We start from the raw sequence: 12,754 nt of genomic DNA on the forward strand, positions 1-12,754 counted from the left end.
AAAATTCCGAATTCCGAATTCCGGATTCCGAATTCCGAATTCCGAATTCCTGGTTTTCCAACCTACCTTCCCGAGACGTGTCTTAAGAATTATTATCTTAACACAGGAAACAAATCACTCACGGATCTATTTAAATGCAATTTCCTGACATGTGTAATGTTCCATTGGTTTACGGTTTCATGACGGGAAAATCAAAATAATCTCCTGGCGTGGCGCGAGTTGCATGATGTTGTCTATCCGAGGAGTATTTTTTTTTTTGTATTCGGTGTATTCGATTTCTAGGCTAATGCGACGGTGCAATTCCTCGCAATTTGATAAGGTTACTATCGGTATGCTTATTTTAAATAAACCGGCCGAAATGTTTACCGTGTATCTAAGGATTTGTTGACATTTGCAATGAGCTATTTCTTTCTTTTTTTTTTTTTCAATCAAAAACTGGCTGGCGAGCTCAAAGTTTCGATCCATTGAAACCGAGAGGAAGCCGTCATCGAATTGTTTTAGCACGATAAGCCCCTGACGGACCTATGAAAGAAAAATATTTAAGTTCTCAAAGATCGATCACTTCTATCAAGTCTATTGATCATCAGACGGCCACTCTTTCTTACTGTAATTAATTTACTCTCGACGCGCGTTCATGACTCGTTCGGCTTAGCGCGTCAGCTTTGAAATGCTATGATATGTTAAAGCTGGGAAACAAAGCCGCTAAAATGTCACTGATCTGCCTAGTAGCCGAGCCAAAAATTAAAACTAAACTATTTGTATTTTCTCGACAGTACTAATCAGTTGACTTAACGCTCCTCTGGATTCATTAAACAATTAACCGGCTGTGCTAGTTGTAAAGATTTAGAAGGAATAATAACTTGATTTTTTTGGCAGGCGTCCTCTATTAGAAGGGGGTTATCCTTCGGCTAAAGCAACTGACATGCCACTGAATTAAGTTAGTATTATCATTATTATCACCTGTTAGCAGGCTACTGTAATTGCCAACGTCATGAAAAGTACCATGGGCTACGCAATATACTCTAAAGACATCTAAAACATGATATGGAACCTAAATAACTGAGGAAACATTTCTATGTAAGCCAGCAGGATTATAATAGGGAGCTTAAACAAACCACGACGACGATGGCAAAAATGAGCAAAACAGTGCAATAGTTGTGCACGTGCGTTATAAATCTTTATACATTTCTTTGTCGTCTTCTGCAACAAGAACGTGAAATGACCAAGTTCGGCGTTGTCTGAGGAACGCGAACGACGACGGCTGAGTTTTCGTATTTCCATTTGGTATTGAATGCTGTCATTGCATATTTAGCCTGAGCACGTTTTTAGAGCCATTGGAGGAGTTAACGAATCTAGACACTGTTGCGAATTTCGCTGGTATATTATAAATTCATTTTTTGACTAGGCGTTGTCCTGGGCGTTGCTTAACTTTCCTATTATATTCAGCCCAAGACGAAATACAGCTGAACCCCGCTATTTCATACTCACAGGGGAAACGAAAAACACTTCGAAATAGCGGGAGATCGAAATAACCGAGAGTAAATGACTGATGGGCAAATCCAAGGAAAATGGTTTTGAGTTCGAAATAACGAGAACTTCAAAATAACCGAGTTCGATTTAGCGGGATCCCGTTCAAGCGAACACTTAAGCACAATAGATAGCCTAAATAGAGAAATATCAATTTAACCTGACTCACCTACGATGCGATAAATGTAATGAGCTGAGATCAGTGTAATGAAAGCTACAAAGATTTTCCGATCACCGTATTAGTCCTTCACAGTTCAGACTATATTGTGAACACGGTGTTGTTATCGATCGCGCTCCCGACAGGAGAGACTTCACGTGTGTCTTTTAAGCTCCTTTCTTTACATAGAGACTGTAGAAGCTTATCAAATTACCTGTCTGACATTCCATGTTCAGTCCATTTGCATTTTAAAATGGCATTGGAAATTGTTTGTTTTTCTTTTAGCGATTTAGGGGCCTGTTTCTCGAAAGTCCCGGAAACGTTTCGGGCCCGGAAAGCCATTTTCAGTTAATCTGTATCTAAGAACGAAAAGATGTATACGCCTGAAACTTCTGGCATGAAGAGAACTTCTGGTTATATTAAAAATATGCAAATAACAGCTGTGTAATCATAAGGTTGGAGATTTTGCTACGGCTTTCCGGGTGCGAAAACATTTCGAGAAACAGGCCCCAGAAGTTGAAAAAATTGTTGCGCAAAAATTGTTGCCATCTTGAATAAAAACTATTCTGTAACCTCGGGATTCTTTCATTTGAAAACGGGATTCTTTCAGTTGATTGTAGAGTTCAAATTCGTACGAAACGTGGTGGATTGAAAAGTGCTTGGCCACGTGATGAAAGATTCTTTTGTTTCAATGCAGTGTGAAAAGGATAACCTTACCCAGAAATGACAGATATCTTAATCGGAATTTTCTGGAAATCACTTCCGACAAGGAAGTTTTTTTTCCCTTTCTTTTGTTGAAGAGGATTTAATTCAGTAACATTTCGACGCTACTCTGTTGCCAGTCAGTTTCTTCTATTTTTCATAAATTTATGCATTAATTACACTGGGTAAGTAAAGTATTTAAAGTGTAGACTCAGTTCGGTTCAATTGACTTTGGATGACCATATTTTTACTGCACAGTGTACAAAAAAATACCAGGGTGCTCGTCGGAAATTTTGCAAAGAACCCCTAAGAGATGCCAAGGTCCTGTTTTGTGGGCTTGACTAGGAATTTTTTCTCCCCTAAGAGGTACCAATTCTTACATAACACATTTTCTCCAAACACAAGGAAGTTAAGTTTAGCGAATGAAAACACTGGATCCAGATTACCTCGCCCCTAAACAGTTTGAAATGTTCGGATGATTTTGCTTGTGCTTGGGTTTGCGTCGAATTTCGTTTTCAATCGGGTCATCCCTATTGCTTGCGTTTGTGCTTGCGTCGCTAGTGAAAACCAGGCTAAAGCATTCACTGGACCTATTAGTATTGGGTTTATTTATCGGCGGCACCCTGCAACGATCCAAATTGGAGCAAGATGATTAGGAAACCCTCACTATGCAGAATTAAAATCCTCGTTATAAAATAAACAACAGAAAAAGTTAACCGTGTAGTTTAGAATTTGTCCAAATTAAATCGCCTCTCGTGATTATTTAGCCTGAAAACAGGCTCACCCAGTTAGGAAGTAGACGCAGACCGTGCTTTGCTCGCGAACTCACCCTTGCCGTTCGCGCGTGACTCCAAGGTTAGCCCGCTAGCAGCTCGCAGGCTAGTTATTATTAAACAACTCTAAATGTAGAGGTATGCATATGACAAGTATTTGAGTAAACTTGAAGTAATCCCTTTGTAATGAAGCATGTTTTTTTCAGTTAAAAATTATCCTGCGAGCTCGAGGTTTCCATAAACTGAACGGTGTAAGCTGGCCTTCGCAGTAATTTCACTAGCATCGCCCCCTGTCGCCTTGAAAACCCGTAGTAATGTTAAACTTGATAAAGTTGAGAAAACAAAACATTGAACTTTCTCAGTACTCTGATGGCAACATTATATTATAAGTATTGTTTGACAAATTTAAAGCTGTTTGTTTTTTCAGTATTTTCCAAACAGTACTAATTATTTGACACAGTTATAAGCGATGATACAGGTTCACTAAAAGATTTACTGTTCTAGAGAGATACATTAAAAGGAAGGGTTAATACCGCTCCGCTGGATTTTCTAAACTTAACTCAGAGTCGTATCGTGTTCAACGTTGACCAGTCAAACTCCAACAGCTAGATGCTAAGTCAAGCTGTATATGGGTCCGGACGCACTGGACAGTGACAAAATTATTTTGTTTGGCCCTTCCAAAAATCTCGACAAAATTTATCAAGCGTGCGCGCACTGAGACACAGCAAAATATTTGTTAACCACAAGTACTTGTACACGTACTTGTACACGTACTTGTACACGTACTTGTACACGTACTCGGCGGTGTATTTGGTCGGTTGCATAGGGATGTACAAATTTGCCCGGAAGCACTAGGCAAATTTTTGTTTCTCTGGCAAAAATATTTGTCATTAGTTCAGTTCCACAAGTGCGCACGGTGTTTTTAATTTCTTCCCACCAAAATTTTGTCAAGCCGTACCAAACTTCAAAGGAGCCGTCGTCCTGCCTCGGACAAGGACAAATTCAAATTCAAGCAAATTTGATCCTGCTCTTTAGAGTCTATACAATCAACGTGGTCGACACTTGCTGTTATCAAATATTTTTAATGTTTTCAAGAGCGTACGCGATTAACAAATTCAAAATTTGGGGGAGACAAAATCTGTCGACATTTTTGGCAGACCCAAACAAATCTTGTCAACCTAGTGCGTACGGTACCTTAATTTTAAAAAGCCTTGATCCATCTTTCAATTAGATTCGATTTGATTCCATCTTATTTCAGATAATTGCAAGTGGCCTGCGTGCCCTCTGCGCATTCATCCCGCAGCGCTACGTGTGCGTTTATCAGTGCTGAGAACGAAAACTGACAAATTTACGATTTTTACCCTCAGAAACTGCTCTATCAACTTTGCCCAGCACTTGTCTAAGCACGTGTTTATAGCATTCAATAATAAGTTTGCTTTCCAAAAGGCTGCAAGTTAACAACCAGTGTCGCTTTTATTGCGTCTCCTTAAAAGGATGCTATTGAGCAGAAATAATTTGCCTTTTTTTCGTTTTCCTCAAAAGCCAGCTTATCTTTAATGCAAGTAAAGTGGAATCCCGATTTCTCAAATCTCCAAGGGATACGAAGAGCAGTTTGAAAAATCAGGTAGTTCGAGAAATCGATCGGGGGTAAAATTATAGTGTTCGACTGATAGGAGTGAAACAACGTTTGGTTCGAGGTTCGAAAAATCGAGGATTCGAGAATTCCGCATTCCACTATACCAAGAGACTATGAGGTCGTAGTCTCGTGACTGCACTGTGTTTACCGGCCCTCAGGACTGCTTGGTTTGTATTGAATCAATCTAAACCAGATTTAATTATCTCCTTCTGGTCGGCTGTTTATACGAGAATGTCGTTTCCTAAGCCTTTTACCAAAATTCCGCATATTTCGAAGCTAAGCGTTTTAGCTAAATAGCCACAAGTCAATGCGCGTGACATTAAAATAATCCCTTTTGTTTGGGGAGGGCATAACTAAACTTAGTGAGTTTTTAAGCCACAGATGGGCCATAACTCGATTAACCCTTGACTGTGAATTCATGTGAGCTGTATCAATGTTTATCATTTTAAAATCTACTATCCCAGTACAACGTCAACTGCAACAAGATCATCTCAATAACAGATCAGCAAACTTGACCGGAAAACACAAACCATCATTTATTATGAGTTTCCTTTTATACGCTGAGTCTGATCAGGAAATTGTTTTGAATGTTCAGTTTATTTTTATCTTTCCGCTAATTGCGTTTTAAACACAGGGTTTTTTTTTTAAAACCTTATTTGTAGACACATTAAGCTAACATAACTGAAATTGACAAGATGTCTTGAGGCTCAAATCACGTGAGTCTCCCGTTTTTGGCGACTTAGGCGCGATACTGGTTCCGTGGCTTCCAACTTCGAACAACTGGACGAAACACAAGAACTAATTTTTATGAAGGCGGAGTACTCAACTCAAGCCAGTCATAACATACGCCCACCCAATCATGTGATCGTCCAAAGAGACATGGTTGTTTCAGTCCACACTAAGTTATGCAGATTCTATGCAAGCCTTATGCCAAAGGACATGTAACGAACTCAAAACAATTTCAAAGCATAATATGGGAATTATTACCTAGAAAACATTTGTATGTAAGCCGAGAGACTAAATTATTTAGCCCTGAAGGAAGAATATAAGAGTACACTGAAGCACACAAAAGGAAGCCTTGAAATGAATAGATGAATACATTAAATACGAGGCTCAAAAGATGAGCACATGTCTGATAGAGACATATCAATTTAACCTGACTCACCTACGGTGCGAACTTTCCGAACATCATACTTCGAGGTTCACAGTTTAGACTGTGCTGTAAACCCATTCACCGATGGCGCTCCCTACGGAAAGGCGGCCTACGCTATTGAGGTCGTTTCTTTAGCCAGTGGCTTTACGTGACATTCCTAATCCATGTCAGGCAGCTAGTGTTTCTGTCAGGAAATGAACCGCCCCGTGGGTCGTTAATTGCTGTCATCAATCAACTGTGATGTCCGTTTCAGGCATTGGCATCGGAACCTGTTTATTTTTGTTTCGTTGCTCTTTGTGTTCTCCAAGACAGGTTGAACTAAAATCTTGCATTGAACAGGCGGAAATGCCAATAAGAGATTAAATTGTTGCGCAAGTTGGATCGAAGTAGTTTTTGATACTTATTTCTACACGGAAAATAAGCTGTTCTTTGAAATGCTAGAACTAGCTGTAAAAATTCCATACCTCGGTGGTTAAATAATGTTAAAAAAGCTAGTGTTGCAAATCCAGATAGTTCTCAGAGAGTTGCACTCGGAAATTATGACAGTGACATTTATCGATTTATAGAAGTCATCTCAAAGCTTTTGGTTCTGGATTTTTCGACCCAATAAAACAAAATTACTTCCGTCCGCAATTCTTATGCGCTTTCCGTTTAATAGCTTAAAATGATGAAAAACATCTTTTGCCGTAGCTACAGTTTCAGTACAGCTGTTGCAAATTCCTTAAAAGTATCAAGTTCGAGGGAAAATCTTGTCCATACAATGGATTTTGCAACGTTCAAACTCTTCTCTGTAGCATAATTTGAATCTGGCTAGAAAGTGTGAAACTCAACAAACTTGCAAACAAACTGTGCCCGGAAGAGGGACTCCCATACAAAAAAATACCAGGGTGCTCGTCGGAAATTTTGCAAAGAACCCCTAAGAGATACCAAGATCCTGTTTTGTGGGCTTGACTTGGAATTTTTTTCTCCCCTAAGAGGTACCAATTCTTACATAACACATTTTCTCCTAGCCAGGCATATTTTTGTGGCTCAATACCCTAAAAGGTACCGCACAAGCTGCCACTGTGGACCTTTTGAGGCTGAATACTAGAAGAGGTACTAGAACCGCTTTTTTAACCGCTAAAAGGTACAACGAGCATCCCCGTCATATTTATAGTGGAGTTCCCCCCCGGAAATTGTGAGGTACCTTCCCCGACAGCAGGAGATTCACTCATCGCACGATCATGAAATTCTTCATCACGTGATCAACGATGGGTGCAACGGCCTGAAAAAAAAAAGCCATTTCAACAGACGTCTGGGATCACTAATATAATCATGTAAAAATAATCTCCGTAGGTACACATCAGCACATTTGTATGAATCAATAACCAGCGTTACTAAATAAAGGATTGATTGATTGATTGATTGAGTGATTGATTGACTGACTGACTGACCGACTGACTGACTGACTGATTGACTGCTTGATTGATTGATTGACTGATTGACTGATTGACTGATTGATCGATTGTCTGATTGACTTATTAATTGACTGATTGACTGATTGGTCGATTGTCTGATTGACTGATTGATTGATTTGGTGAACTGATCGATCGATCGATTGATTGATTGATTGATTGACTATACAACATCTTTCTTTTAGTACCTGCCCCACTTCGAAGAGAAATTACTTGATTACGCAAGAATCGTCATGAGGGCTATATTGAAATGTCTTAGCTTAAAAACATGGCTTTTCGTAGATCCTTTTCGGGCGTTTTGCAGATTCTCTGCAACCTGCGTTTACGAAAATCGAAATTTTTTCCGGTATCGCTGCTGAAGAATGTACCACATTACCTACTGTAAGCGGACCTCCTCAAGTTTTGGCCTTCAACCAAAAGCTGCATTTAAACATTTAACAAATAGCGCCAATTTGATTCGAGTTTTACAAACTATAACAAGACATCATCTTTAGTTTGTTTTATTCGGAACATTAATATGCTGAGAAACAACAAGGATCAAAATTATCTTGAGTATTTTTCTATAATTTACATGTATCTTTGAAAAATATCATATCTCTTAAGATATTTTTCAAGTATCATATCTCTTAAGAAGGTCAGCGGCAGTGCACGGCGAAGGACGTACATTTTTGAGCTCTGTGTAATTTCGAAAAAAAATATGTGATTTTGAAAGGTTTTCAGTTCTCCGTCTGCAGTTATTATGAACGAAGACCAAGGAAATGATGTTTCAAGCGAAAGAAGGCCATTGCGCAAAAGACAACGCGAAAATGGCTCTCAAACTGACGAAGAAACCCTCGCGGAGTGCGGCCATTGCTGTGAAGCTTCGGCAAACATGCAGAGAATGGAGGCCAAAATTGATCAACTTTTAGCCGTGCTGCCTGAATTAGATGCCCTAAAAACACGCTTAACACAGGTGGAAGAGGAAAATAAGAATTTAAGAATTACGGTGGCTTCCAATCAAGAAGAGTTAACCGAACTCAAGGTTAGCATGGTCAACACGTGTTCCCTGGCAGCCGACAACGATAATGAACTCAGAAAGCTGAAAGCGGACATCCAACAGCTTAGATGCAGGAACATTAAGCTGGAGGCTTACACCCGCAGAGAGAATATAAAGATATTCAACTTGCCGGAGATAAGAGGTGAGACGCCCAGTGATACTGAGGAGTTAGTTAAATCTATGTTTGAAAAAAAAATGAATATCCGAAAAGAGGATGTTGATGATATTCGGTTCGAGCGGGTCCATCGTTTGCCAACTCGACGCAACCAAAACAATCCTGATAAGCCACGACCTGTTATTGCAAAATTCAGTTTCTACCAGGACAAACAATTTGTTTGGTCTTCAGTCAAAAACTTGAAAGACACCGGAATTGGACTTGCACATGATTATCCTAAAGAAATAGATGATATCCATGCAAAACTATACCCAGTTCTGAAGAAAACTAAGCGAGACAAACAACAAGCCTTCTTTAAGGTCGACAAACTGATAATAAATGGTCAAGTTTACAGAGGAAAGGAAACAGAAAATCTTCCACATTATGGTGTAATTATGAGCAGTAATACCCAAGCAGATGGAGAGCTGTAGCTCTCAAATGCACGTCGGATGGACAATTGATGTATTTGTGTTTTTACTTTATGTAGTTCAACTTATATTTTTCGTATTGTACTATGTATTATTAATTGTACTCATTTCTGTTCAGTAGAAACCGTTCTGTTTAGTCTTTAGATCATCTTGCATTCGCGAAGTAACTTGCTTTGTACCATATTTATTTTTGTTAACTAAGTTATACTTGTTTATTTTCGACTTTGGATTTGCTTTTACAGTTGTCATTTCAAATACTTCATCATCACTTTTTCCTTTGTTTCAATCTTTCTTCTGCAGTCACATTAGCGACAATTGTGATCTCAAAAGATGACCGAGGTGCTAAAACTATTATCACTTAATGTAAAGGGAATAAGCAATTCTAAAAAAAGGAGGGCTATTTTTAACTGGTGCCGGAAACGCGCAAACATTTCATTTTTGCAAGAAACTCACTCCACGAAAGAAGCGGAAAATCAGTGGAGAAATGAATGGAGTGCGGAGCTTATAACTTGCCATGGCAGCTCTAATTCTCGCGGCGTTGCAATTCTAATTAAGAAAGGTGTTGACTGCACCATACATAAAAAAATTCTAGATCCTTTGGGACGTTACATTATTTTGAAAACTGAAATCAATGGTAAGTTATATGTTCTAGTAAACATATACGCACCAAATAAAGATAAAGAAATTGTAACTTTCTTAAACAAATTAGTTATAACGCTGCAAAACGAGGATCTGGATTCCGAAAACAACATCGTAATCGGAGGCGATTTTAATTGTCCACTTAATCCTACTATTGACAAGAAAGGTGGTACTCTTATTCAACGAAAATCTGTCACATCTCGCATCGTTTGCTTGCAAAGTCAACTTGATTTAGTAGATATTTGGAGAATTAAAAACCCAGACGTTAAAAGTTTCACATGGAGTAAAAAATCTCCTCGAATTTTTTGTCGCCTGGATTATTGGCTAATCTCGAACAACTTAAATGATTCTGTACAACTGACGGATATAATTCCAGCTATAAGAACCGATCACGACGCGATCTATCTAGAATTTTGCGGAGAACCATATAACGAGTGTAGAGGACCAAATTACTGGAAGATGAATTGCTCTTTGTTAGATGATGAAGAATATGTCAACAGTGTTACTGAAAAGATCCCAATGTGGATTACGGAAGGACGGGAAGAACTTTCTGATGATCGATGTGTGTGGGATTGGATCAAATATAGCATAAGAGCCCACGCTATCCGTCACTCCAAAAGAAGATCAAAGCAAAGAAATGAAACAGAAACAAAACTCCAAAATAAACTTAATGTAGCGAAAGAAGCTGCTGAAACCAACCCTAGCGACAACAATGCAACCCTGTTAGATGCAGCTCAGAAACAATTAGAATCATTTTACGAAGAGAAAACAAAAGGAATTATTGTGCGTGCACGCGCCAGATGGCACGAACAAGGCGGGAAGAGTACAAAATACTTCTTAAACTTAGAAAAAAGAAATCACGTTAAGAAACACATACGAAAACTGCATATAAACGGGGCAATCAAAACGGATCCATTCTGTATACTAAAGGAAGTAGAACAATTCTACTGTGATTTGTACAAGACTTATAATATTCTTCCGGACATTGAACTTAAAATTGATTCCTTTTTAAATGATTTAAATATTCCTACATTAACTGAAGAGCAAGAAAAATCATGTGAAGGTAAAATCTCTTCGGAGGAATGTTTACGTCTTCTCGATACTTTTCAAGACAACAAAACTCCAGGGAACGATGGAATTCCGATCGAGTTCTACAAAAAATTTTGGCCTTTAATCAGCGATTGCTTTATTAGATGTGTTAATGATTGTTTCGAAAAAGGAGAGATGTCCCAATCTCAAAAGCAAGCGTTTATCACACTCATAGAAAAAAGAGGTAAAGATCGTTCTCTCATTGAAAATTGGCGCCCAATTTCTCTTGTTAACGTGGACGCGAAAATTATGTCTAAGGTAATAGCCTCGAGAATTAAAAATGTCTTACCTTATATCATTCATCATAATCAAACAGGGTATATTAAAGATCGTTTTATCGGCGAAACCATTCGCTCCATCTATGATATTATGGATTCGACTGTTAAAGAAAACATCCCTGGTTTAATGATTTTCATTGATTTTCAAAAGGCATTCGATAGTATTGAATGGGATTTCCTTTTTAAATGCCTTAAAGCTTTTAATTTTGGTTCCGACTTTCTCCGCTGGGTAAAACTGTTCTACAAAAACATACAAAGCTGCATAATCAACAACGGCATGATTTCAAAACCTTTTAAACTTGAACGAGGCGTTAGACAGGGAGATCCACTTTCTCCTTATCTTTTCATTGTAGCTGTAGAAACGTAAGCAATTGCCATTCGTCAAAATCCAGCTATAAAGGGTATCTCTATTGGCAAGGAAGAGACAAAACTATTACAATACGCTGATGACACAACAGCAATGCTCGCCAACACTAGCTCGGCCAAAGTACTATTTCAAGTATTAGACCTTTTTAAGAATATCTCAGGCCTCAAGATCAATAACACAAAAACCGATGGTATGTGGATTGGTTCATCAAAAGGAAACAAAACACAACCGTTTGGCATTAAATGGCCTAACGAGCCAATTAAAGCACTAGGGGTGTACTTCACGTACGACCCAAAACTATTAAAAGAAAAGAATTTCATTGAACGTTTGGATAGTATTAAAAAACTTATCAACATCTGGTCCTCTAGAGGATTATCTGTGTACGGCAAGGTTACAATCATCAAATCATTTCTTATTCCAAAGTTTGTTTATGTCTGCTCGGTACTGCCTACACCTAAAGAATTAGTGAAAGAATTGAATCAACTGTTATTCAAATTTTTATGGAATGGGACGGATAAGGTCACTCGAGTTTCGGCTATAAATAAATACGAGGAAGGTGGTTTAAAAATGATTGATATAAATTGCATGATTAAGTCTTTAAGGCTGGCATGGATAAAACGTATATTTGATGACAACAACGGAACATGGAAATCATATCTAAAACACTTGCTGGATCCCATGGGAGGGTTTTTCTTTTTAAATTGTAACTATGATATAAAGGATTACAACATCTTCTCTCAGTTCTACAGTGAAATGCTCTCATGGTGGTCGGAGTTTCGTGATTCCTTTGCCTCTCAACGAGATTGGCAAAATATTATTTGGAATAATAAGGAAATTCGTATCGAAAAAAGACCAGTCTTCTACAAAAAGTATTTTGAGGCGGGAGTGATTCGTATCCAAGACCTACATTTTGATTTAACTATAAATGACGCACTCAGCCACTGGTCTGACAAGATAGCCAATATTAGTTATTTACAATGGGCTGGCCTTCGCCATTCTATACCGTCCTTTTTAAAGAATATCATTTCCTGTCCATCTTTAGCTCCTCCATCCTTCTTTATTGACGACAACATCTTCGACGTCAGAAAAAAGAAATCAAAAGACTATTACTCACTTCTTGTTCGCAAAATAGCACAATTGCCTAATATCATAAACAAACTGCAGAACGATTTTAACTTTTCTATCGATCAGCTGAGACAAATCTTCAGTCTGCCACACTCTGTTGTTCTTGAGTCTTATGTGAAAGGATTTCAATTCAAAGTGCTCAACTCTATTCTGTACACTAATTCAAAATTACACAAAATAGGCTTTAAAACAGACGATCTATGTTCATTTTGCAAGGCAGAATCGGAAACTTTATA

At 38.4% G+C, this 12,754-nt stretch overlaps 1 long non-coding RNA gene across 2 annotated transcripts in view; it reads right to left on the reverse strand.

Moving 5' to 3' along the window:
• The window catches only part of LOC110048073 (uncharacterized), a 249,869-nt gene that overhangs the window by 176,914 nt on the left and 60,201 nt on the right, over window positions 1-12,754 (reverse strand). The window lies entirely within an intron of this gene.

Source organism: Orbicella faveolata, unplaced genomic scaffold (genome assembly GCF_042242905.1).
Source record: "Orbicella faveolata isolate gen_17 unplaced genomic scaffold, um_ofav_v1 contig_4, whole genome shotgun sequence".
In the NCBI taxonomy this organism is placed as follows: domain Eukaryota; kingdom Metazoa; phylum Cnidaria; class Anthozoa; order Scleractinia; family Merulinidae; genus Orbicella; species Orbicella faveolata.